This window comes from Embiotoca jacksoni, unplaced genomic scaffold (genome assembly GCF_022577435.1).
Source record: "Embiotoca jacksoni isolate LCO1_2020_lvr unplaced genomic scaffold, fEmbJac1.0.p SCAF_65, whole genome shotgun sequence".
NCBI classification, from domain to species: Eukaryota; Metazoa; Chordata; class Actinopteri; family Embiotocidae; genus Embiotoca; species Embiotoca jacksoni.
Genome location: NW_027185420.1, coordinates 1,485,390 through 1,509,182, shown reverse-complemented (window position 1 = coordinate 1,509,182; position 23,793 = coordinate 1,485,390). Strand labels below are relative to the sequence as shown.

At 41.0% G+C, this 23,793-nt stretch overlaps 2 non-coding genes across 2 annotated transcripts; one reads left to right on the top strand and one right to left on the bottom strand.

Annotated features, from left to right (window-relative positions):
• Positions 1-7,700: 7,700 nt before the first annotated feature.
• Positions 7,701-7,772, bottom strand: trnap-ugg (transfer RNA proline (anticodon UGG)). The gene has a single exon. It is a non-coding gene; the product is annotated as a tRNA-Pro (tRNA).
• Positions 7,773-19,353: 11,581 nt separating this feature from the next.
• Positions 19,354-19,425, top strand: trnap-ugg (transfer RNA proline (anticodon UGG)). The gene has a single exon. It is a non-coding gene; the product is annotated as a tRNA-Pro (tRNA).
• The last annotated feature ends 4,368 nt before the right edge of the window (positions 19,426-23,793 follow it).

The following is a 23,793-nucleotide window of genomic DNA, read 5'->3' as shown; positions in this document are numbered from 1 at the left end:
TAGTCTTAATGTGAAAAGTAAAAACAGACATGAAAAGATGAGTAATAAGTGAAGATAAAGAAACAAATAAATAAAGATATATAAGGTGATGGTGAAGTTGTTGTGGATATCTGCCTGCACTCTGACCACAGGAGGCGGCTCATCTCTTTTGGAATCATATTTTATAAACATTTAAACAATTCTTTCTTTTATCTTTTGACTTTTGTCTTGTGTTATTGCACAGATTTTGTTTTGAAATGTAATGATAATATGTTTAATTTTCATTTATATGTGAAATAATTTGTGTTGCTTTTAATGCATAAATCATATTATTGTTATCTCTCAGTTTTGTTGCTGTTATATGTACAACCCTGTTTTTAACAGAGTTGGGACGCTGTGTAAAATGTAAATAAAAATGATTTGCAGATCATATAAATCCATATTTTATTGAAAATAAAACAACATTTTTCAGCTTCAACATTTGACATGTTGTCTTTTGTCTATGAAAAATATTTTCTTATTATCTTATCTGATATCAATTTGATTGCAGCAACACCTCAAAAAAGAGTCAACAAAACACAGGAAATGTTGTGTAAAGATAAAAAAAAAATACCTGGTGGAACATCTCAACTAATTAGGTTACCATGGCGACAGATCAGTAACATGATTGGGTATAAAAGATGATTTCAGAGAGGCAGAGTCTCTCAGCAGTGAAGATGGAGAGAGGTTCACCACTCTGTGAAAGACTGTGGAAAAGTAGTGCAACAATCTGAGAATAATGTTCCTCATTCACCAACCGTTCTGAAGAAGCAGTTCATTCTTAAAACTTCAAAAAGCATCATGGTTTTGAAAATTGTTGGAAATCACCAGTTGATTCCACCGAGTTGTTTGATCAGAGACACCAATAGGCAGATTCAATCAGCAAGTTGATTTATTCAGCAACTTCAGCATACATGATATCACGGAGAGCCCAACATCAACCAGAGGTCTCTCTGTTGGAGTCTGATCTGAGCACTCGATATTACATACTTTATACACAGTAGGGCGGGACTTTAGTCTCGGATGTTTCACAAGAGGAGTAACAACTCCTTATAGAGAGTTGGTACTGTAACTTCCTGAATCTGAGTTCAGCTCGCGTGTGAGTTGTCAAGTACCCAAACTGGACCGCGCCCTTACTTCGAGTTCTCATGACCTTGGGCACACAGCTGTGTGCAGCACATCTTAATGCTGAGTTGACAGGGTTACATATAGTATCATAATAGCATTTGATTAAGACTGGATTAAACATATATATAAATGGGCATAGCATAAGCATAATCTACCACAATTTAAGCATAATCTACCACATTTAAGCATAATCTACCACAATAGTCACTACACTATCACCATGACAACCGGACAACAGCTTTGTCTTCCAGGTTTGTCAGCAATGAATCGCTTGTTAGGAAAAATGTAATTAATTGGACTTTTACAGTGAAAACTATTCAAAGATGATCTGTATCTCACTTGTCTCCCACACACACACACACGCACATGCACACGCTCACGCACACACACACACACACACACACACACACACACACACACACACACACTCCTCCCCACCAGCATGTTTGATGGGTCGGCCCACAACGGTCGGTTCTCCCACAGAACAAAGACATGCGTTCTGTGTTCCTGGTGGTTCTGAATTGGATATTAATGGTTGTGTGTGTGTGTGTTTGGGCCTTCGGTCCACCGTGTACTCCACCTTCACCCAACGTCAGCTGTTGATTCTAGATAATCAATGGACGGATGGATCTGGCACCTCGCTGTCTAAAAGCAACCTCACTAAACGTATCTAACCCTTTGATCTGTAACTTGTGAAATGAGACAGACCACATGATGCACAGTGTCGTGCTGAAAAGTTCCACGTGACGATCTGATAAAGAAGTCGTGTTCCTCCTCCGACCACAGATGACAAGTCTCTGCTGAGGGTTGGACCACAGTACTTAGAGCGAGGTGAGCAGAGTCGGTGTTCCACTCAGGAGGAGACCTCAGAGCAGAATGGCTGCAGTCACGCAGATCTTCTTCCTGCTGGTTGCTCTCATCTACAACATTCAAGCTGACCAGATTATCAAGGTGGAATATCCAGGGAGGTCTTTCTACTTCTATCCACCAAAAGAGAACAACTTCTGCCTGATTTCTAAATTTGTTGGTGAAGATAAGTTTGTCCTGTGGAACACCTCCGACCCCTCGACTGAGAACTCCACAGTACCTGAAGACTTGAAACAAAGACTTGAAGTTGACACCAACAGGAATAATGAGACTTCTTATAGAATCAACAAGTTGATCCATTCAGACTCCGGCCTGTACCAAGAGGAGTGTTGGACTGAGGACAAAGTGACACGTGAGACAAACTTCAGCATTGTTGTTTGTGGCAAAATGAATGTTGGAAAAATAGTTGAGAAGAGTCTTGGAGGAACATTGGAGATACCATGTGAGGGAGCAGCTGAAAATCTGACGGTCCAGTGGCTGCAGAAAGATCAAGAATCATGGAGAAGAGTTTTTCAGGACAATACGACATTGTTGGTGAACAGTTCAAAAGAAATAATCCAAAAGGTGGAAAATACATCAACTCTTCATGTCTCCAACATCAGAAACGATAAGGATTACATTTGTCTGGTGATGAACCAACAGCGGTGTGTCAGCAGTCAATATGTCGAGTTGTTCATGAGACCAGAGACAATCATTCACTCAGTGGAAGAGACAGCAGCGTTGCAGTGTCCTGATGACATCACTGACCAGCCTCCAGTCTGGAAAAGGAACGATGGACCTATAATGATGAACTTTGACCTAATGCAGGTCATTTTCTCCACTAAGAATCAGTACATTGACCAAAACAACTCACTGGTGTTTTCATCTCTGATGTTAAATCATTCAGGTTTGTACCGCTGTGGTGTTGATTACACATTAAAACAGTACGATCTTCTAGTGTGTCCAACATATGACCCACCTGATGTAGAGCTCTTCTCAGAGGGAGATGAAGTCACTCTCAGATGCAACACTAGTTGGGGAGAGATTAAGAAGCCTGAATGGTTCATTAAGTCGAATCAAACAGAAGGAAAATTCTTCTCAATTGATGAGATGAAATGTCTGACGAGCAGATTTAACATTTCTGACTCTAATATGAGCCTGATAATCTCTAATGTCTCAGTAGAAGACACAGGGGAGTATTGGTGTGTAGATATAGACGGGAACTATCAGTGTGTTTCAGGATCCAAAACTCTTGTAAAGTTCAGAGAGCCCGTTGTGGTTTCCTCCCCCGTCCATGTAGTGAAGTCCTCACTGTTCAGTGTCCTGCTGGTGATGGTTTGTGTTGCTGTGCTCGCTGTGATCCTGAAGACCAGGAGAGGAGAGCAGCCTCCAGCTGACACAGTGGTCGAGTACGTAAACGTTCCAATGCAGGAATCATCTTTATAATGCTTGTGTCTCGTTGCTTTTACAATGTGTGATATATGTGCATCTTAAAAACAAACAAAAAGCCACATCGACTGTTGTGATGAGAAAAAAGAATCAAATGTAAATATGATTTTTCTATGACAAACATTACAGTATTTTGGTTATATTTGTTTTTTAAGTATTTTTTTTCCTTCATCTGTGTCCAAAAAATATCTATGAAATGTTTTGTGAAGTACTCGTGATGAATTATATTTTATCCGTGAAATATATTTTCAAATTCTTTGTTTTTTTATTTACTGAGTTTCACTTGGATGCGACACCCTTAGTCAGAAATGTGGGTTTATTATTATTAATTAGTCTTAATGTGAAAAGTGAAAACAGACGTGAAAAGATGAGTAATAAGTGAAGATAAAGAAACAAATAAATAAAGATATATAAGGTGATGGTGAAGTTGTTGTGGATATCTGCCTGCACTCTGACCACAGGAGGCGGCCCATCTCTTTTGGAATCATATTTTATAAACATGTAAACAATTCTTTCTTTTATCTTTTGACTTTTGTCTTGTTTTATTACACAGATTTTGTTTTTAAATGTAACGATAATATGAAAATGTTTATTTTTTCATTTATATGTGAAATAATTTGTGTTGCTTTTAATGCATAAATCACATTATTGAGTTATCTATCAGTTTTGTTGCTGTTATATGTACAACCCTGTTTTTAACAGAGTTGGGACGCTGTGTAAAATGTAAATAAAAATGATTTGCAGATCATATAAATCCATATTTTATTGACAATAAAACTAACATTTTTCAGCTTCAACATTTGACATGTTGTGTTTTGTCTATGAAAAATATGTTCTTATTATCTTATCTTATATCAATTTGATTGCAGCAACACCTCAAAAAAGAGTCAACAAAACACAGGAAATGTTGAGTAAAGATAAAAAAAAAAAATACCTGGTGCTCCATCCCCTTTGTAAATCAGCAGCCACACCACAAAATGGCCGCCGATTTACAAACTGCAGACTGGGTGTGTGAGAGGAAACGTAGCTAAAACCACTGAAGATAACGTGTCTTCAAACACAGATAACAGAGAGTTGTTGCTAGGAAGGGTTGCTGTGTGTGTGTGTGTGTGTGAGAGAGAGAATATTACGCAATCAGATATAGAGATTATGACTTCAACATGGATCATGAACACCAGCCGACACTTCTCTGAAACTGTTGACTAATATTAACACAACAGTTACTCTGAAATGTTTTAATCTCTGAAATTTAATCTATCGTCTGTTTGATGTATAGAAAAAAACATGTGGGACCAACAACCGTACAGTAAAGTAGAGACAGAAGCCCATTGGTTCATTTTCTTGACTGACAGCGGGCCGGTCCAATCACATCTCTGAATCCACCTCAGCCCTCCCCCTCTGTCCTGTTTCTCATGTCAGATGTCCTGCAGATCAAAGCTCAAAGGGGCTGAGACTCTGTGGAGAGACAGGAAGTTAAAGGAGGACAGTAGAGATATGACCTCTGTGGACAGAGGAGGAGAGAGACAGGGAGGATGAGGAGGGACAGAGGACACAGGAGGAGAGAGACAGAGACAGGGAGGTTGAGTAGGGACAGTGGACACAGGAGGAGAGAGATCCCCTCCTCCTCATGACCCCCCCTCCTTATGACCCCATCTGCCTCAACCGGTTCGGGTGGGAGGAGAGCAGAGAGAGAAAAGGACAGCATAGAGATAGAAGAGAAGAACTGTTGGTGGAGACGACAAACGCAGAGCAGAGACATGCAGCTCCATGACGGGACATCTGGAAAAGAAAGAACAGAAACTACACGAGTGAAGGAACTGAATGGAGACAACAGATAATAAGAAGAAACTATGGGAGAGAAGAAGATGGTGAGGTATGAGTCAGTTAAAGAGTAGGAGGAAAGAAAAGAAGCTCAGCATGTAACGAGGTTCTCCAGCAGCCTCGGCCTATAACAGCATAACTAAGGGTTGGTTCAGGTCTACCTGAGCCAGCCCTAACTATAGGCTTTATCAAGAAGGAACGTTTTGAGTCTAATCTTAAAGCTAGAGAGGGTTTCTGCCCCTCCAACACAAACTGGGAGCTGGTTCCACAGGGGAGGAGCCTGAAAACTGAAGCTCCGCCTCCCATTCTACTTCTGGAAACTCTAGGAACCACAAGTAGACCAGCGTACTGAGAGAGAAGTGCTCTGCTGGGATTATATGGTTCTATAAGATCTCTAAGATATGATGGAGCCTGGTCATGTAGAGCTTTGTAAGTCATCAAGAGAATTTTAAACTCTGTTCTTGATTTCACAGGAAGCCAGTGAAGAGAAGATAAAACTGGAGAAATATGATCTCTCTTGCTAAATCCCGTCAGTACTCTTGCTGCAGCATTTTGGATCAGCTGCAAGGTTTTTAATGAGTAATTTGGACATCCTAACAACAAGGAATTACAATAATCTAGTCTAGAAGTAACAAACGCATGAATGAGTTTTTCTGCATCACGCTGAGGAAGGATTTTCCTGATTTTATTAATATTACGTAGATGAAAGAAGGCAGTTCTGGAGATTTGCTTAATATGGTGGCTAACGGACAAATCCTCATCAAAGATGACTCCAAGGTTCATCACAGTTTTGCTGGAGGCCAAGAGAATGTCATCTGGAGTAACTAACTATAACAGTAACTATATGGGTCCATTGTTTTCTTTCCACTGATAGTCAGTCATGTTTTATATAAGTGAGAGATGTTTGCAGAATGTTGTTGGATACTGGAGAGGATTACAGTGTACAACAAGAACTTGAACGACTTGGATTCATTTGAACATAATTATAATAAATTGAGATGTTGTTTTCAAAGTTTGTCTGCTGTAAACATTGGTTCTTTGGCTCCTTGATGGTCTAGTGGCTAGGATTAGGGGCTTTCACTGCCGTGGCCCGGGTTCAATTCCTGTTCAGGGAATGAAGCAGCAGCAGAACCCCTATTCTATACCAAAGTAATAGTTCTCTTGTTAAAAGAGCCAACTTTGGGACAACGTGGTAAGTGTGTGAATTACGTTTGTTGTCATCCTTCTTCATTGTCATGTCTCCCTGATGCAGATTGGATCAGATTGGGTGCTCACACCACCAGTCAAGAATGAAGTCTTGATCAGGGAATGATATTTTGGCACTACAATACACTGGTGTCCAACCAAGAGATATGCAACATGCCTACTTGTATCCAAGTTTCATAGGTTTCATCGCAGATTTAAAATTGTTCCATCACAAAAAGATCCAAATCAGAAGACACATCACATTAGGTGAATGGCATTTATTGACCTGGCTTAACTCATGCATTGGCCGGGAGTCGAACACAGGTCAAATGCTTGGGAAGCAGCTATTCTCACCACTATACCACCAATGCCTGCCCTGATACATGGCCAAGGCGGTATGTGACAATTTAAAAGCCCAGAATGGCATTTGCCAACATCTGATGTCTGATGCGTGAATGAAGGGAAAAAGGGGCAATAGTGGATCTCTACAAAAAGCTTACACCCATGCATCTCATGAAAATAGGAGTAAATGTCACAGATCTTGTAGTTAACGGGATTCAAACCTGCAGGAGACTCTCCGTCGGATGCCTCATCGTTACTTGTCCAAAAGAGCAAGTTGAAACACTTTATGCCAGCCTCTAATTGACATCTTCAACTTTCGTTTGGCCTTACCGCCTTACAGGGGCAGCTGGGCGGGTGGTTGTGGGAGCCAGACCACTCTGTCCCAAAAAGGACGCGCCTTTACCAGGTGAATGCATTGGCCAGCAATTAAACCGTGTCCAACTGCTTGGGAAGCAGCTCTTCACACCATCATACCACCAATGATACATCCCTTCTGCCTTTTTCTTCAGTGGAAGTAGCTACGACACCTTCAACCGTAGACGCTGGAAAAACAGAGAGAAAGAGCAGGATAACCCTTCTCATCAGTTTCAGAGGAAAAAATTGAATTCCTCATCAAAATACATTGAATTGGCCTGAACAACTAAGAACCGATCCCTGATAGTGTTGCGGCGAGTATTCGGAGCTTTCACCGCCACGGCCCGGGTGTCGATTCCCAGTGAGGGAATTGTGAGGTCGTCTCAAACGGAGAACAAATGCCAATATTTGGAACGTTACCACTGTCTGAATCACTCACTCTTACTCTTTTCTTTGTTTTCTTGCTCCTGACTGGACGTCATTGGGCTCTCAGACAACAATAAATGCTCCATACACAACACATTGTTCTAATCCCAGAGATTCTATTACAGAATTGTGGGCTCATCCGGGATTTGAACCCGGGACCTCTCGCACCCAAAGCGAGAATCATACCCCTAGACCAACGAGCCATGAAAACATGCATTTGGACGTCCTTTTAGAGAGCACCTGGACATTTTAGTACTGCCCCAGTAAGTGTACGAACATGAAATAGTTCCATATGTGAGAATACCAAAGGAAGTACGGTATTCAGAACACAGTCCTTGTCTCTTTCTCACTGGTTGGATCCAGTTTCTTGATTGTCTTGGATAATAGCAAAAACTGCACCTGTTTGATTTTTACCAGCCTGAGTCCAAATCAAGTCTACTTGTATTTCATTTTATGCATTTTATCTGTTTTATCTCATTTCTTTTCTATTTTTTAAAATGTTCCTTTATATCTGTTTTTATGTGAAACACTGCATGTAATTCTCTTGCTGTGAAATAATTTGAGGTGAATTTCATGAAATGTATGATCATTATTATTAATATTTTTTTTAAATTATTATTAGTTAAGCACAGTAATTGTTCCTGCACTAAACGCAATAATGTCAAGTGCAGGCACAATTACAGAGAGGGTGTTGAAGAACATGATTTACTAATACAAACATTATATTTTAAAAACTAATTTCAGCATCCAAACACAATTCAAACCTATATTCAATAAATTATTTCAAAAATATGAATTTCGACCTAATAGAATAAATAGAAATACATGATAGTATTCTTTAATCAGTATTTTTTAACTTCCAGATTATAAGACTTCTAAGCTGAGTACACGTGTTTACAATGTAATACAGTTTACATTCTTTGAAAACTGCCAGATATTTATGGAACACTGAAACTTGTAAAGTTGCATTATATAAAGTTACAAAATTTCTAAATTGACAAAACCTGAACTAGTAAAACACTTTAACAAATATAGTTTGTCCTCTAAGTCTTCTAACTGGTTGCAGAACTCCCTTTTGCAGAATTTTGAAATAACCTGTATAACTGTAATAACTGTAAAAGTTGGGCTTCAATCAGTAGTTAATAAAAACTAAGAAAAGAATATACAAGAGAGATAAATGCAATACTACCTGTCAAAATTTGATGGATGGTGACCTTTGACCTTAGCCCCTCCGCTGGTCTTGTTATAGACCCCTCCCCATCCATATGACTTGTGAGCACCACCTGCTGGTAGCACCCAATTCAGTAGCTTTTATTTAAGATCTTAGTAAATCAGGCCCTTCGTGTTTCACCACTCAGCCTATACATACCCTGGACCAACACATTGCGTGAGGTGGCAGCACTGGGGGCAGATGTTCCACCCCCTTCAATCCCCTCCATCAGAGGCCTTCCTGAATTGTTGGAGGACCAGCTCCTCTGGAACAGAACATTCTGGAGGAGCTGGTCCTCCTCCTGTCTTCCTCTCATCATTCTTTTTCCTGTTTGCTTCAGGCAAGATGAACACTTCTCATTTTACACAGCATGAATTCCACACAGTGAAAGAATGAATCAGGAACAGAAACTAGATTCCACTTTGTAGGATGGTTTCATGCTTGATGTGGATCTGCTGCCTTGTCACAGCCTCTCACCTAACTGTAACCCAACAAGATGCACTCTTTGTCTGGCCTACAACCCTATACCTAACCCCCCTCTGCTTGTAGGCAAGAGAATGTCGTCCCAACAATAAATAAAACTACATTTAACTACCTCCCTACCTCCCTACTTACCTCCTTCCCTCCCGACCCACCTCCCTACGTCCTAACCTCTCTATCTACCTCCGTACGTCTGGGCTATCTGCTCCAGCTCCAGGTGCTCCTTCTCTGCTCCCTCTCCCCAGCTGCTGGCGCTACGTCTGGTCTACGTCTATGAAAAATATTTTCTCATTATTTTATCTTACATCAATTTGATAGCAGCAACACCTCAAAAAAGAGTCAACAAAACACTGGAAAAGTTGTGTAAAGATAAAAAAAAATACCTGATGGGACATCTCATAACTAATTAGGTTACCATGGCAAAAGATCAGTAACATGATTGGGTATAAAAGATGATTTCAGAGAGGCGGAGTCTCTCAGCAGTGAAGATGGAGAGAGGTTCACCACTCTGTGAAAGACTGTGGAAAAGTAGTGCAACAATCTGAGAATAATGTTCCTCATTCACCAACCGTTCTGAAGAAGAAGTTCATTCTTAAAACTTCACAAAGCATCATGGTTTTGAATAGTCACTACACTATCACCATGACAACCGGACAACAGCTTTGTCTTCCAGGTTTGTCAGCAATGAATCGCTTGTTGGGAAAAATTTAATTAATTGGACTTTTACAGTGAAAACTATTCAAAGATAATCTGTAGCTCACTTGTCTCCCACACACACACACACACACACATATGCATATGGTGTTCTTTTTTTTCTCTTTTTTTATCATGGAGGACGTATGTGAGGGCCTCACCCACCAAACCATGAATGTGCTTGTGACTCATCATTCTCTGAACCCAGCAGACATGTCGGTTGTGATGGAGGGCATCCAAGTGTTCAATGGGTGTGGATACTAAAGCAACGCATGCCTGCTGTTGATAAGACTGATCTACGTCCTCAACCATGAGTATTCCAAAAAGCTTCAGATTCTGGGTTTGTTTATATATTTTCGTCTTAGCTCTTATGCACGCATAAACACATTTGAAGTGTTCAAGACACTTTTTTTTCTGCTGAATTAAGAGAGTCCTTGTGTAACCTTTGTTAAAGAAAGAGTAATTGACAAGATCAACTCCTGTGTCTGACATTTCAATTTTTAAGTAAAGCTTACCTTTTCTGAATAGCCAATGAGACATATTGATTTATTATTGATAATATATTAAGAGTTTCTATTACTCCCTTTTATAAGTAATCAGTAGTGTAATGTATTGAGAAATATCAAGTAGACTTTACCTAATTTCGTTTAGTGTGTCATAGCTGTTAAATGTAGGTATTTTTTTACTCAAAACAAGGGGGGAAATCAAACAAAACAAACAGTGTAAATTGTTACCTCACTTTTATTGAGTAGATTATATAAATTTAATTTTACAGTGCACCAACAAAATAGAGTTAGAAACATTTAAGAGTAACTGTCAATATTAGTCAACAGTTTAAGAGAAGTGTGTCGGCTGGTGTTCATGATCCATGTTGAAGTCATAATCTCTATATCTGATTTGTTCATATTCTTTACAAGAAACATGTTAGCTTCAGGGGTTTTAGCTCACTTTAACAGCCATGACTTGCTCCTGTGTGTGTTTTCTCCCACAGAACAAAGACATGCGTTCTGTGTTCCTGGTGGTTCTGAATTGGATATTAATGGTTGTGTGTGTGTGTTTGGGCCTTCGGTCCAGCGTGCACTCCACCTTCACCCAACGTCAGCTGTTGATTCTAGATAATCAATGGACGGATGGATCTGGCACCTCGCTGTCTAAAAGCAACCTCACTAAACGTATCTAACCCTTTGATCTGTAACTTGTGAAACGAGACAGACCACATGATGCAGAGTGTCGTGCTGAAAAGTTCCACGTGACGATCTGATAAAGAAGTCGTGTTCCTCCTCCGACCACAGATGACAAGTCTCTGCTGAGGGTTGGACCACAGTACTTAGAGCGAGGTGAGCAGAGTCGGTGTTCCACTCAGGAGGAGACCTCAGAGCAGAATGGCTGCAGTCACACAGATCTTCTTCCTGCTGGTTGCTCTCATCTACAACATTCAAGCTGACCAGATTCTCAAGGTGGAAGATCCAGGGAGGTCTTTCTACTTCCTGCCACCAAAAGAGAACAACTTCTGCCTGATTTCTAAATTTGTTGGTGAAGATAAGTTTGTCCTGTGGAACACCTCCGACCCCTCGACTGAGAACTCCACAGTACCTGAAGACTTGAAACAAAGACTTCAAGTTGGCACCGACTGGAATAATGAGATTTCTTATAGAATCAAGAAGTTGATCCAATCAGACTCCGGCCTGTACCAAGAGGAGTGTTGGACTGAGGACAAAGTGACACGTGAGACAAACTTCAGCATTGTTGTTTGTGGCAAAATGAATGATGGAAAAACTTTTAAAACGAGTCTTGGAGGAACATTGGAGATAACATGTAAGGGAGCAGCTGAAAATCTGACGGTCCAGTGGCTGCAGAAGGATCAAGGATCATGAAGAGTTTTTAAGGACAATACGACATTGTTGGTGAAGAGTTCACCAGAAACAATCCAAAAGTTGGAAAATACATCAACTCTTCATGTATCCAACATCAGAAATGATAAGTTCTACAACTGTCTGGTGATGAACCAACAGCAGTGTGTCAGCAGTCAATATGTCTGGTTGTTCATGAGACCAGAGACAATCAATCACTCAGTGGAAGAGACAGCAGCGTTGCAGTGTCCTGATGACATCACTGACCAACCTCCTGATGACATCACTGACCAGCCTCCTGATGACATCACTGACCAGCCTCCAGTCTGGAAAAGGTACCATGAAACTGATTGGATGAACTTTGACCAAATGCAGGACATTTTCTCCACTAAGAATCAGTACGTTGACCAAAACAACTCACTGGTGTTTTCACCTCTGATGTTGAACCATACAAGTTTCTACAGCTGTGGTGTTGATTACGTATTAAAAGAGTACGATCTTCTAGTGTGTCCAACATATGACCCACCTGCTGTAGAGCTCTTCTCAGAGGGAGATGAAGTCACTCTCAGATGCAGCATTAGTTGGAGAGAGAGAAGGAAGCCTGAATGGTTCATTAAGTCGAATCAAACAGAAGGAAAATTTGTCTCAATTGATGAGATGAAACGTCTGACGAGCAGATTTAACATTTCTGACTCTAATATGAGCCTGATAATCTCTAATGTCTCAGTAGAAGACACAGGGGAGTATTGGTGTGTAGATGTAGACGGGTACTATCAGTGTGTTTCAGGATCCAAAACTCTTGTAAAGTTCAGAGAGCCCGTTGTGGTTTCCTCCCCCGTCCATGTAGTGAAGTCCTCGCTGTTCATTGTCCTGCTGGTGATGCTTTGTGTTGCTGTGCTCGCTGTGATCCTGAAGACCAGGAGAGGAGAGCAGCCTCCAGCTGACACAGTGGTCGAGTACGTAAACGTTCCAATGCAGGAATCATCTTTATAATGCTTGTGTCTCGTTGCTGTTACAGTGTGTGATATATGTGCATCTTAAAAACAAACAAAAAGCCACATCGACTGTTGTGATGAAAAAAAAGAATCAAATGTAAATATGATTTTATTTCTACACGCATAATAGTATTTTGGTTGTATTTGTTTTTTATATATTTGTTTTCCTTCATCTGTGACCAAAAAATACCTATGAAATGTTTTGTGAATTACTCGTGATGAATTATATTTTATCCATGAAATATATTTTCAAATTCTTTGTTTTTTATTTACTGAGTTTCACTTGGATGCGACACCCTTAGTCAGAAATGTGGGTTTATTATTATTAATTAGTCTTAATGTGAAAAGTAAAAACAGACGTGAAAAGATGAGTAAGAAGTGAAGATAAAGAAACAAATAAATAAAGATATATAAGGTGATGGTGAAGTTGTTGTGGATATCTGCCTGCACTCTGACCACAGGAGGCGGCCCATCTCTTTTGGAATCATATTTTATAAACATGTAAACAATTCTTTCTTTTATCTTTTGACTTTTGTCTTGTTTTATTACACAGATTTTGTTTTTAAATGTAACGATAATATGAAAATGTTTATTTTTTCATTTATATGTGAAATAATTTGTGTTGCTTTTAATGCATAAATCACATTATTGAGTTATCTATCAGTTTTGTTGCTGTTATATGTACAACCCTGTTTTTAACAGAGTTGGGACGCTGTGTAAAATGTAAATAAAAATGATTTGCAGATCATATAAATCCATATTTTATTGAAAATAAAACTAACATTTTTCAGCTTCAACATTTGACATGTTGTGTTTTGTCTATGAAAAATATGTTCTTATTATCTTATCTTATATCAATTTGATTGCAGCAACACCTCAAAAAAGAGTCAACAAAACACTGGAAATGTTGAGTAAAGATAAAAAAAAAAAATACCTGGTGCTCCATCCCCTTTGTGTATGTGTGTGTGTGTGTTTGTGTGGATGTGTGTGTGTGTGTGTGTGTGTGTGTGTGTCTATGTGTGTGTGTGTGTGTGTGTGTGTGTGTGTGTGTGTGTGTGTGTGTGTGTGTGTGTGTGAGAGAGAGAGAATATTACGCAATCAGATATCTAGATTAAGACTTCAACATGGATCATGAACACCAGCCGACACACTTCTCTTAAACTGTTGACTAATATTGACAGTTACTCTTAAATGTTTCTAACTCTATTTTGTTGGTGCACTGTAAAATTAAATTTATATAATCTACTCAATAAAAGTGAGGTAACAACTCTGTGGAGAGACAGGAAGTTAAAGGAGGACAGTAGAGATATGACCTCTGTAGACAGAGGAGGAGAGAGACAGGGAGGATGAGGAGGGACAGAGGACACAGGAGGAGAGAGACAGGGAGGGTGAGGAGGGACAGAGGACACAGGAGGAGAGACAGGGAGGATGAGGAGGGACAGAAGACACAGGTGGAGAGAGACAGGGAGGATGAGGAGGGACAGAGGACACAGGAGGAGAGAGACAGAGACAGGGAGGTTGAGTAGGGACAGAGGACACAGGAGGAGAGAGACAGGGAGGGTGAGGAGGGACAGAGGACACAGGAGGAGAGACAGGGAGGATGAGGAGGGACAGAGGACACAGGTGGAGAGAGACAGGGAGGATGAGGAGGGACAGAGGACACAGGAGGAGAGAGACAGAGACAGGGAGGGTGAGGAGGGACAGAGGACACAGGAGGAGAGACAGGGAGGATGAGGAGGGACAGAGGACACAGGAGGAGAGAGACAGGGAGGATGAGGAGGGACAGAGGACACAGGAGGAGAGACAGGGAGGATGAGGAGGGACAGAGGACACAGGAGGAGAGAGACAGAGAGAATGAGGAGGGCATGTGTGTGTGTGTGTGTGTGTGTGTGTGTGTGTGTGTGTGTGCGCGTGTGTGTGTGTGTGTGTGTGTGTGTGTGTGTGTGTGTGTATGTTTCTGAGTCAGATGAATGAGATGTTGATGAGGTCTTCCTTGATGTCCATATTGACAGACATTTATGAAATATATATATATATTGCAATTATTTTGAAGACAAATTTGATTTTCAATTTTAATTTTCTTTATTTTTATAGCTGTCAATTTTAAACTTTTAGATTCAGATCTTTTATTAATTTGTTTTCACTTTCCAATCTTTTTTTCCACTTTCAGATCGTACGTGTTCATTTTCAGACTTTATGGCATTGATCCGGGTCCATACATATACAATATATATATTTCACAAACGTCCTTCAACATGGAGATACAAGTCGTCAAGGGAGACCAGAGAAAATCCCGAGATTGTAGTGGACGATTAAAACCAGCAGGTGGCAGTAACCCGTAAAATCACAAAGAAAAAGAAGAAAGCTGCTGTTGTGACATTCAAAAATCCATAAATGTGAAGGTTTTTAAAGGGAAGTATGGAAGAGATCAGGTCATATTCTCAAGGCTACGATTCGGACATATAGGACTAAACTCAACTCTGTATTTCATGGCAAAAAAAAAAAATCACTTCAGATAATTGCTGTATTTGTAGAAAGGAACATTTTCAAGGAGAAGATTTGTCAGTTTAGAGGGAATTCTTGCAACGTGTGAAGAATGGCGTTTCTTTAAAGAAACTAGATTAAGAACAGAGGATTGATTTTTATTTTTTGTGTTGTTATTATTATTATTATCATCATTTTAAACAGTTCTGAAATGACCACCCTGAAAACTACACCCTCCGGTACGGTAGGTGGCGGTGTGCACCTCGTTCAAAGCTGCTCGCGATCCGCCAATCAGATCAGAGAAGAAGAAGAAGCTGCAGCTCAGTCAGCGTGCGTCATCTCCTTCAATCCTCTGCGCTAATCCTAACTGAAATGAACCGAGAGCTGTATTTATAGTTAATAGATAAGATTGTGCTGATTTCAGTTGAGAGACGATAACGGGACCCTTCAGCCGTGATCCCCACGGACCCCCTTGTTTTGGCTGCATGATTTTATTTCTGTCTTTAGATCGGTGAGTAAAACTTAGGGGCAGCTTGTAAGCTTGTAAGCACTACAATACACTGGTGTCCAACCAAGAGATATCCGCCACCTTAACTCAATGGCAAAATTCAAAAGTGAATCTAATCTGTCTCAGTCAAATTAACGGGGAATCACTGTGTGCAAAAGAGCTGGATGAAAGCTTTGCTGAAAAGTGAAAGCCGGGTGCCAAGCAACCGAAGAGAAGCTCAGGTTTGGGTGGACTGTCACATTCAATGGGCTGCCACGTACAATATAGGACATGCAATGCAACATGCCTACTTGTATCCAAGTCCAAAGTCTCTGTGACAGGGGAGCCGTGGAAGGCTGGAGGAGATCAGGGAGTTTTCCAGGTGTCAGGTGAGAGTGTGTCAGGAGAGTTCACCATCAGATGAGTTTGCGCTGGCCGGTGGAGCATTTCCGTGCTCTGACTTTGGAGCAAAGGCCGGAGGGCCGAGCTGGTGGTCTCCGTGGTCTGATGCAGGACTTCAGGTGTCCGGACTGTGTGGTCTCCGTGGATTGGTGCTGGATACAAGTGAGCGTCTCAGGCAAAAGACGGATCAGGCTGACGGCTGGCAGGTTACTACAGCAGGCAGAGAACAGTCAGGGATCAGAACCAGACGAGGAAAAATAAAAGACAAACAGTCCAACTTATCACCAGCTGCTGCACCGTGGTACCAGGTGAGCTGATGGAACAGACTGATGGAGGTGGAGTGCAGGACTGAGGTTGATATACTGCCAGGAGGTGATTAGTGGGGTTGACAGCAGCTGTGTGGAAGTGGGAGGTGTGTGGAGGTGGCCAGTGGAGAAATCCACACCCTCCAGACACTGACCAAAACATGAAGCACATGGCAGACAACAACAAACAGGGGAATGACATGAGGAGAGGAGATCGGGGGGGGGGGCACCGAGGAAAAAACACACAGGGTCAGACATGTCAGACAGATCCTGACGTCCGTGACATGTGACAAATGTTTTTAATTCATTCTAAAAAGGGCCACTAATTATTGTATTTGAGGAATTCACTCAGACGGAAATGTTCCAGAGGGAACTGGATAGCACGACGAAACAGGTGGATGACAAAGGTTCTTCATTTTTGGAAATATTACGACTGTTTCTACATTCAAGAATGTTCAATAAATACGTGCAATTCCTTACTGCTTACATATTTAATTGAGACGAATAAATAGTGTATATTAAGCAGTAAAAGTTCATTATTGGCTTGACTTAACTGCAATTTGTATGTGATTGTTTTTCAGCAAAGTAAGAAACGGACTTCATTGCAATACTATTTCTGAACCATAAATCAGCAATTGAATATGACTGTGCCTCAATAAATCAAGCTTTGTTTTGTTTTTATGTTTCCCTTGTCTATATGTACTGCCTCTAAGTATATGTCGTTTTTACATAGATTTTACGTGCTTTTTGTGACCTAAATATATCGAAAAATTCAAAGGTCAAAAGCTCAGGGTCACTGCAACCTCACGTCCTTCCCGTTCTCGTCAACGCGATAACAAAGCTCCTGTAGGGTGCCAGGGGCATGAAGTTTCTGTTGGGTACCAGGGGCACGAAGGGCCTGCTGGTGAGGACTGAAAGTGTTAAACCCGGGGAGGGGTGCTTCAGAGTGGAGCCACGGGGCCGGATGGTGAGGAAGGTTGTAGCGTTAGCAGGGTGGCGTAGAGGTCAGGGTTAGGGTTATAGGCCGGACAAGGGTGCACCTTGTTGGTTTACCATTCGGTAAGAGGCCAGGGCCTGGGATGGGGCTCCAGGAGCTGGAGGAGAACGACCAGACGTAGCGCCAGCAGCTGGGGAGAGGGAGCAGAGAAGGAGCACCTGGAGCTGGAGCAGATAGCCCAGACATACGGAGGTAGATAGAAAGGTTAGGACGTAGGGAGGTGGGTTGGGAGGGAAGGAGGTAAGTAGGGAGGTAGGGAGGTAGTTAGGGGAGGTAGTTAAATGTAGTTTTATTTATTGTTGGGACGACATTCTCTTGCCTACAAGCAGAGGGGGGTTAGGTATAGGGTTGTAGGCCAGACAAAGAGTGCATCTTGTTGGGTTACAGTTAGGTGAGAGGCTGTGACAAGGCAGCAGATCCACATCAAGCATGAAACCATCCTACAAAGTGGAATCTAGTTTCTGTTCCTGATTCATTCTTTCACTGTGTGGAATTCATGCTGTGTAAAATGAGAAGTGTTCATCTTGCCTGAAGCAAACAGGAAAAAGAATGATGAGAGGAAGACAGGAGGAGGACTAGCTCCACCAGAATGTTCTGTTCCAGAGGAGCTGGTCCTCCAACAATTCAGGAAGGCCTCTGATGGAGGGGATTGAAGGGGGTGGAACATCTGCCCCCAGTGCTGCCACCTCACGCAATGTGTTGGTCCAGGGTATGTATAGGCTGAGTGGTGAAACACGAAGGGCCTGATTTACTAAGATCTTAAATAAAAGCTACTGAATTGGGTGCTACCAGCAGGTGGTGCTCACAAGTCATATGGATGGGGAGGGGTCTATAACAAGGCCAGCGGAGGGGCTAAGGTCAAAGGTCACCATCCATCAAATTTTGACAGGTAGTATTGCATTTATCTCTCTTGTATATTCTTTTCTTAGTTTTTTATTAACTACTGATTGAAGCCCAACTTTTACAGTTATTACAGTTATACATGTCATTTCAAAATTCTGCAAAAGGGAGTTCTGCAACCAGTTAGAAGACTAAGAGGACAAACTATATTTGTTAAAGTGTTTTACCAGTTCAGGTTTTGTCAGTTTAGAAATTTTGTAACTTTATATAATGCAACTTTACAAGTTTCAGTGTTCCATAAATATCTGGCAGTTTTCAAAGAATGTAAACTGTATTACATTGTAAACACGTGTACTCAGCTTAGAAGTCTTATAATCTGGAAGTTAAAAAATACTGATTAAAGAATACTATCATGTATTTCTATTTATTCTATTAGGTCAAAATTCATATTTTTGAAATAATTTATTGAATATAGGTTTGAATTGTGTTGGATGCTGAAATTAGTTTTTAAAATATAATGTTTGTATTAGTAAATCATGTTCTTCAACACCCTCTCTGTAATTGTGCCTGCACTTGACATTATTGTGTTTAGTGCAGGCACAATTACTGTGCTTAACTAATAATAATTTAAAAAAAAATATTAATAATATTAATAATAATGATGATTTCATGAAATTCACCTCAAATTATTTCACAGCAAGAGAATTACATGCAGTGTTTCACATAAAAACAGATATAAAGGAACATTTTAAAAAATAGAAAAGAAATGAGATAAAACAGATAAAATGCATAAAATGAAATACAAGTAGACTTGATTTGGACTCAGGCTGGTAAAAATCAAACAGGTGCAGTTTTTGCTATTATCCAAGACAATCAAGAAACTGGATCCAACCAGTGAGAAAGAGACAAGGACTGTGTTCTGAATACCGTACTTCCTTTGGTATTCTCACATATGGAACTATTTCATGTTCGTACACTTACTGGGGCAGTACTAAAATGTCCAGGTGCTCTCTAAAAGGACGTCCAAATGCATGTTTTCATGGCTCGTTGGTCTAGGGGTATGATTCTCGCTTTGGGTGCGAGAGGTCCTCGGTTCAAATCCCGGACGAGCCCACAATTCTGTAATAGAATCTCTGGAATTAGAACAATGTGTTATGTATGGAGCATTTATTGTTGTCTGAGAGCCCAATGACGTCCAGTCAGGAGCAAGAAAACAAAGAAAAGAGGAAGAGTGAGTGATTCAGACAGTGGTAACGTTCCAAATATTGGCATTTGTTCTCCGTTTGAGACGACCTCACAATTCCCTCACTGGGAATCGACACCCGGGCCGTGGCGGTGAAAGCTCCGAATACTCGCCGCAACACTATCAGGGATCGGTTCTTAGTTGTTCAGGCCAATTCAATGTATTTTGATGAGGAATTCAATTTTTTCCTCTGAAACTGATGAGAAGGGTTATCCTGCTCTTTCTCTCTGTTTTTCCAGCGTCTACGGTTGAAGGTGTCGTAGCTACTTCCACTGAAGAAAAAGGCAGAAGGGATGTATCATTGGTGGTATGATGGTGTGAAGAGCTGCTTCCCAAGCAGTTGGACACGGTTTAATTGCTGGCCAATGCATTCACCTGGTAAAGGCGCGTCCTTTTTGGGACAGAGTGGTCTGGCTCCCACAACCACCCGCCCAGCTGCCCCTGTAAGGCGGTAAGGCCAAACGAAAGTTGAAGATGTCAATTAGAGGCTGGCATAAAGTGTTTCAACTTGCTCTTTTGGACAAGTAACGATGAGGCATCCGACGGAGAGTCTCCTGCAGGTTTGAATCCCGTTAACTACAAGATCTGTGACATTTACTCCTATTTTCATGAGATGCATGGGTGTAAGCTTTTTGTAGAGATCCACTATTGCCCCTTTTTCCCTTCATTCACGCATCAGACATCAGATGTTGGCAAATGCCATTCTGGGCTTTTAAATTGTCACATACCGCCTTGGCCATGTATCAGGGCAGGCATTGGTGGTATAGTGGTGAGAATAGCTGCTTCCCAAGCATTTGACCTGTGTTCGACTCCCGGCCAATGCATGAGTTAAGCCAGGTCAATAAATGCCATTCACCTAATGTGATGTGTCTTCTGATTTGGATCTTTTTGTGATGGAACAATTTTAAATCTGCGATGAAACCTATGAAACTTGGATACAAGTAGGCATGTTGCATATCTCTTGGTTGGACACCAGTGTATTGTAGTGCCAAAATATCATTCCCTGATCAAGACTTCATTCTTGACTGGTGGTGTGAGCACCCAATCTGATCCAATCTGCATCAGGGAGACATGACAATGAAGAAGGATGACAACAAACGTAATTCACACACTTACCACGTTGTCCCAAAGTTGGCTCTTTTAACAAGAGAACTATTACTTTGGTATAGAATAGGGGTTCTGCTGCTGCTTCATTCCCTGAACAGGAATTGAACCCGGGCCACGGCAGTGAAAGCCCCTAATCCTAGCCACTAGACCATCAAGGAGCCAACGAACCAATGTTTACAGCAGACAAACTTTGAAAACAACATCTCAATTTATAATAATTATGTTCAAATGAATCCAAGTTGTTCAAGTTCTTGTTGTACACTGTAATCCTCTCCAGTATCCAACGACATTCTGCAAATATCTCTCACTTATATAAAACATGACTGACTATCAGTGGAAAGAAAACAATGAACCCATATAGTTACTGTTATCGTTAGTTACTCCGGATGACATTCTCTTGGCCTCCAGCAAAACTGTGAGGAACCTTGGAGTCATCTTTGATGAGGATTTGTCCTTTAGACACCATATAAAGCAAATCTCCAGAACTGCCTTCTTTCATCTACGTAATATTAATAAAATCAGGAAAACCCATCCTCAGCGTGACGCAGAAAAACTCATTCATGCTTTTGTTACTTCTAGACTAGATTATTGTAATTCCTTGTTGTTAGGATGTCCAAATTACTCATTAAAAACCTGCAGCTGATCCAAAACGCTGCAGCAAGAGTACTGATGGGATTTATCAAGAGAGATCATATTTCTCCAGTTTTAGCTTCTCTTCACTGGCTTCCTGTGAAATCAAGAATATAATTTAAAGTTCTCTTGATGACTTACAAAGCTCTACATGACCAGGCTCCATCATATCTTAGAGATCTTATAGAACCATATAATCCTAGCAGAGCACTTCTCTCTAAGTACGCTGGTCTACTTGTGGTTCCTAGAGTTTCCAGAAGTAGAATGGGAGGCGGAGCTTCAGTGTTCAGGCTCCTCCCCTGTGGAACCAGCTCCCAGTTTGTGTTGGAGGGGCAGAAACCCTCTCTAGCTTTAAGATTAGACTCAAAACGTTCCTTCTTGATAAAGCCTATAGTTAGGGCTGGCTCAGGTAGACCTGAACCAACCCTTAGTTATGCTGTTATAGGCCGAGGCTGCTGGAGGACCTCGTTACATGCTGAGCTTCTTTTCTTTCCTCCTACTCTTTAACTGACTCATACCTCACCATCTTCTTCTCTCCCATAGTTTATTCTTATTATCTGTTGTCTCCATTCAGTTCCTTCGCTCGTGTAGTTTCTGCTCTCTCTTTTCCAGATGTCCCGTCATGGAGCTGCATGTCTCTGCTCTGCGTTTGTCGTCTCCACCAACAGTTCTTCTCTTCTATCTCTATGCTGTCCTTTTCTCTCTCTGCTCTCCTCTCACCCGAACCGGTTGAGGCAGATGGGGTCATTAGGAGGGGGGGTCATGAGGAGGAGGGGATCTCTCTCCTCCTGTGTCCTCTGTCCCTCCTCATCCTCCCTGTCTCTCTCCACCTGTGTCCTCTGTCCCTCCTCATCCTCCCTGTCTCTCCTCCTGTGTCCTCTGTCCCTCCTCATCCTCCCTGTCTCCCTCCTCCTCTGTCTACAGAGGTCATATCTCTACTGTCCTCCTTTAACTTCCTGTCTCTCCACAGAGTCTCAGCCCCTTTGATCTTTGATCTGCAGGACATCTGACATGAGAAACAGGACAGAGGGGGAGGGCTGAGGTGGATTCAGAGATGTGATTGGACCGGCCCGCTGTCAGTCAAGAAAATGAACCAATGGGCTGCTGTCTCTACTTTACGGTCCGGTCGTTGGTCCCACATGTTTTTTTCTACACATCAATTAGCTGATAGATTCAATTTCAGAGATTAAAACATTTCAGAGTAACTGTTGTGTTAATATTAGTCAACAGTTTAAGAGAAATGTGTCGGCTGGTGTTCATGATCCATGTTGAAGTCTTAATCTAGATATCTGATTGCGTAATATTCTCTCTCTCACACACACACACACACACACACACACACATAGCAACCCTTCCTAGCAACAACTCTCTGTTATCTGTGTTTGAAGACACGTTATCTTCAGTGGTTTTAGCTATGTTTCCTCTCACACACACAGTCTGCAGTTTGTAAATGGGCCGCCATTTTGTGGTGTGGCAGCTGATTTACAAAGGAGATGTAGCATCCATCCACTACCTGGCCCCTTGTGATGCTACAGTGTGTGTGTGTGTCTGTGTGTGTGTGTGTGTGTGTGTGTGTGTGTGTGTGTGTGTGTGTGTGTGTGTGTGTGTGTGTGTGTGTGTGTTTTTCTGTGTCTGTGTGGGAGACTAGTGAGCTACAGATCATCTTTGAATAGTTTTCTCTGTAAAAGTCCAATTAATTAAATTTTTCCTAACAAGCGATTCATTGCTGATAAACCTGGAAGACAAAGCTGTTGTCCGGTTGTCATGGTGATAGTGTAGTGACTATTCAAAACCATGATGCTTTGTGAAGTTTTAAGAATGAACTTCTTCTTCAGAACGGTTGGTGAATGAGGAACATTATTCTCAGATTGTTGCACTACTTTTCCACAGTCTTCCACAGAGTGGTGAACCTCTCTCCATCTTCACTGCTGAGAGACTCCACCTCTCTGAAATCATCTTTTATACCCAATCATGTTACTGATCTGTTGCCATGGTAACCTAATTAGTTATGAGATGTCCCACCAGGTATTATTTTTTTTTTTATCTTTACACAACTTTTCCAGTGTTTTGTTGACTCTTTTTTGAGGTGTTGCTGCAATCAAATTGATATCAGATAAGATAATAAAAACATATTTTTTTATAGACAAAACACAACATGTCAAATGTTGAAGCTGAAAAATGTTATTGTTTTATTTTCAATGAAATATGGATTTATATGATTTGCAAATCATTTTTATTTACATTTTGCACAGCGTCCCAACTCTGTTAAAAACAGGGTTGTACATATAACAGCAACAAAATTGATAGATTACACAATAATATGATTTATGCATTAAAAGCAACACAAATTATTTCACATACAAATGAAAAAATAAACATTTTCATATTATCATTACATTTCAAAACAAAATCTGTGTAATAAAACAAGACAAAAGTCTGGAGATAAAAGAAAGAATTGTTTAAATGTTTTTAAAATATGATTCCAAAAGAGATGAGCCGCC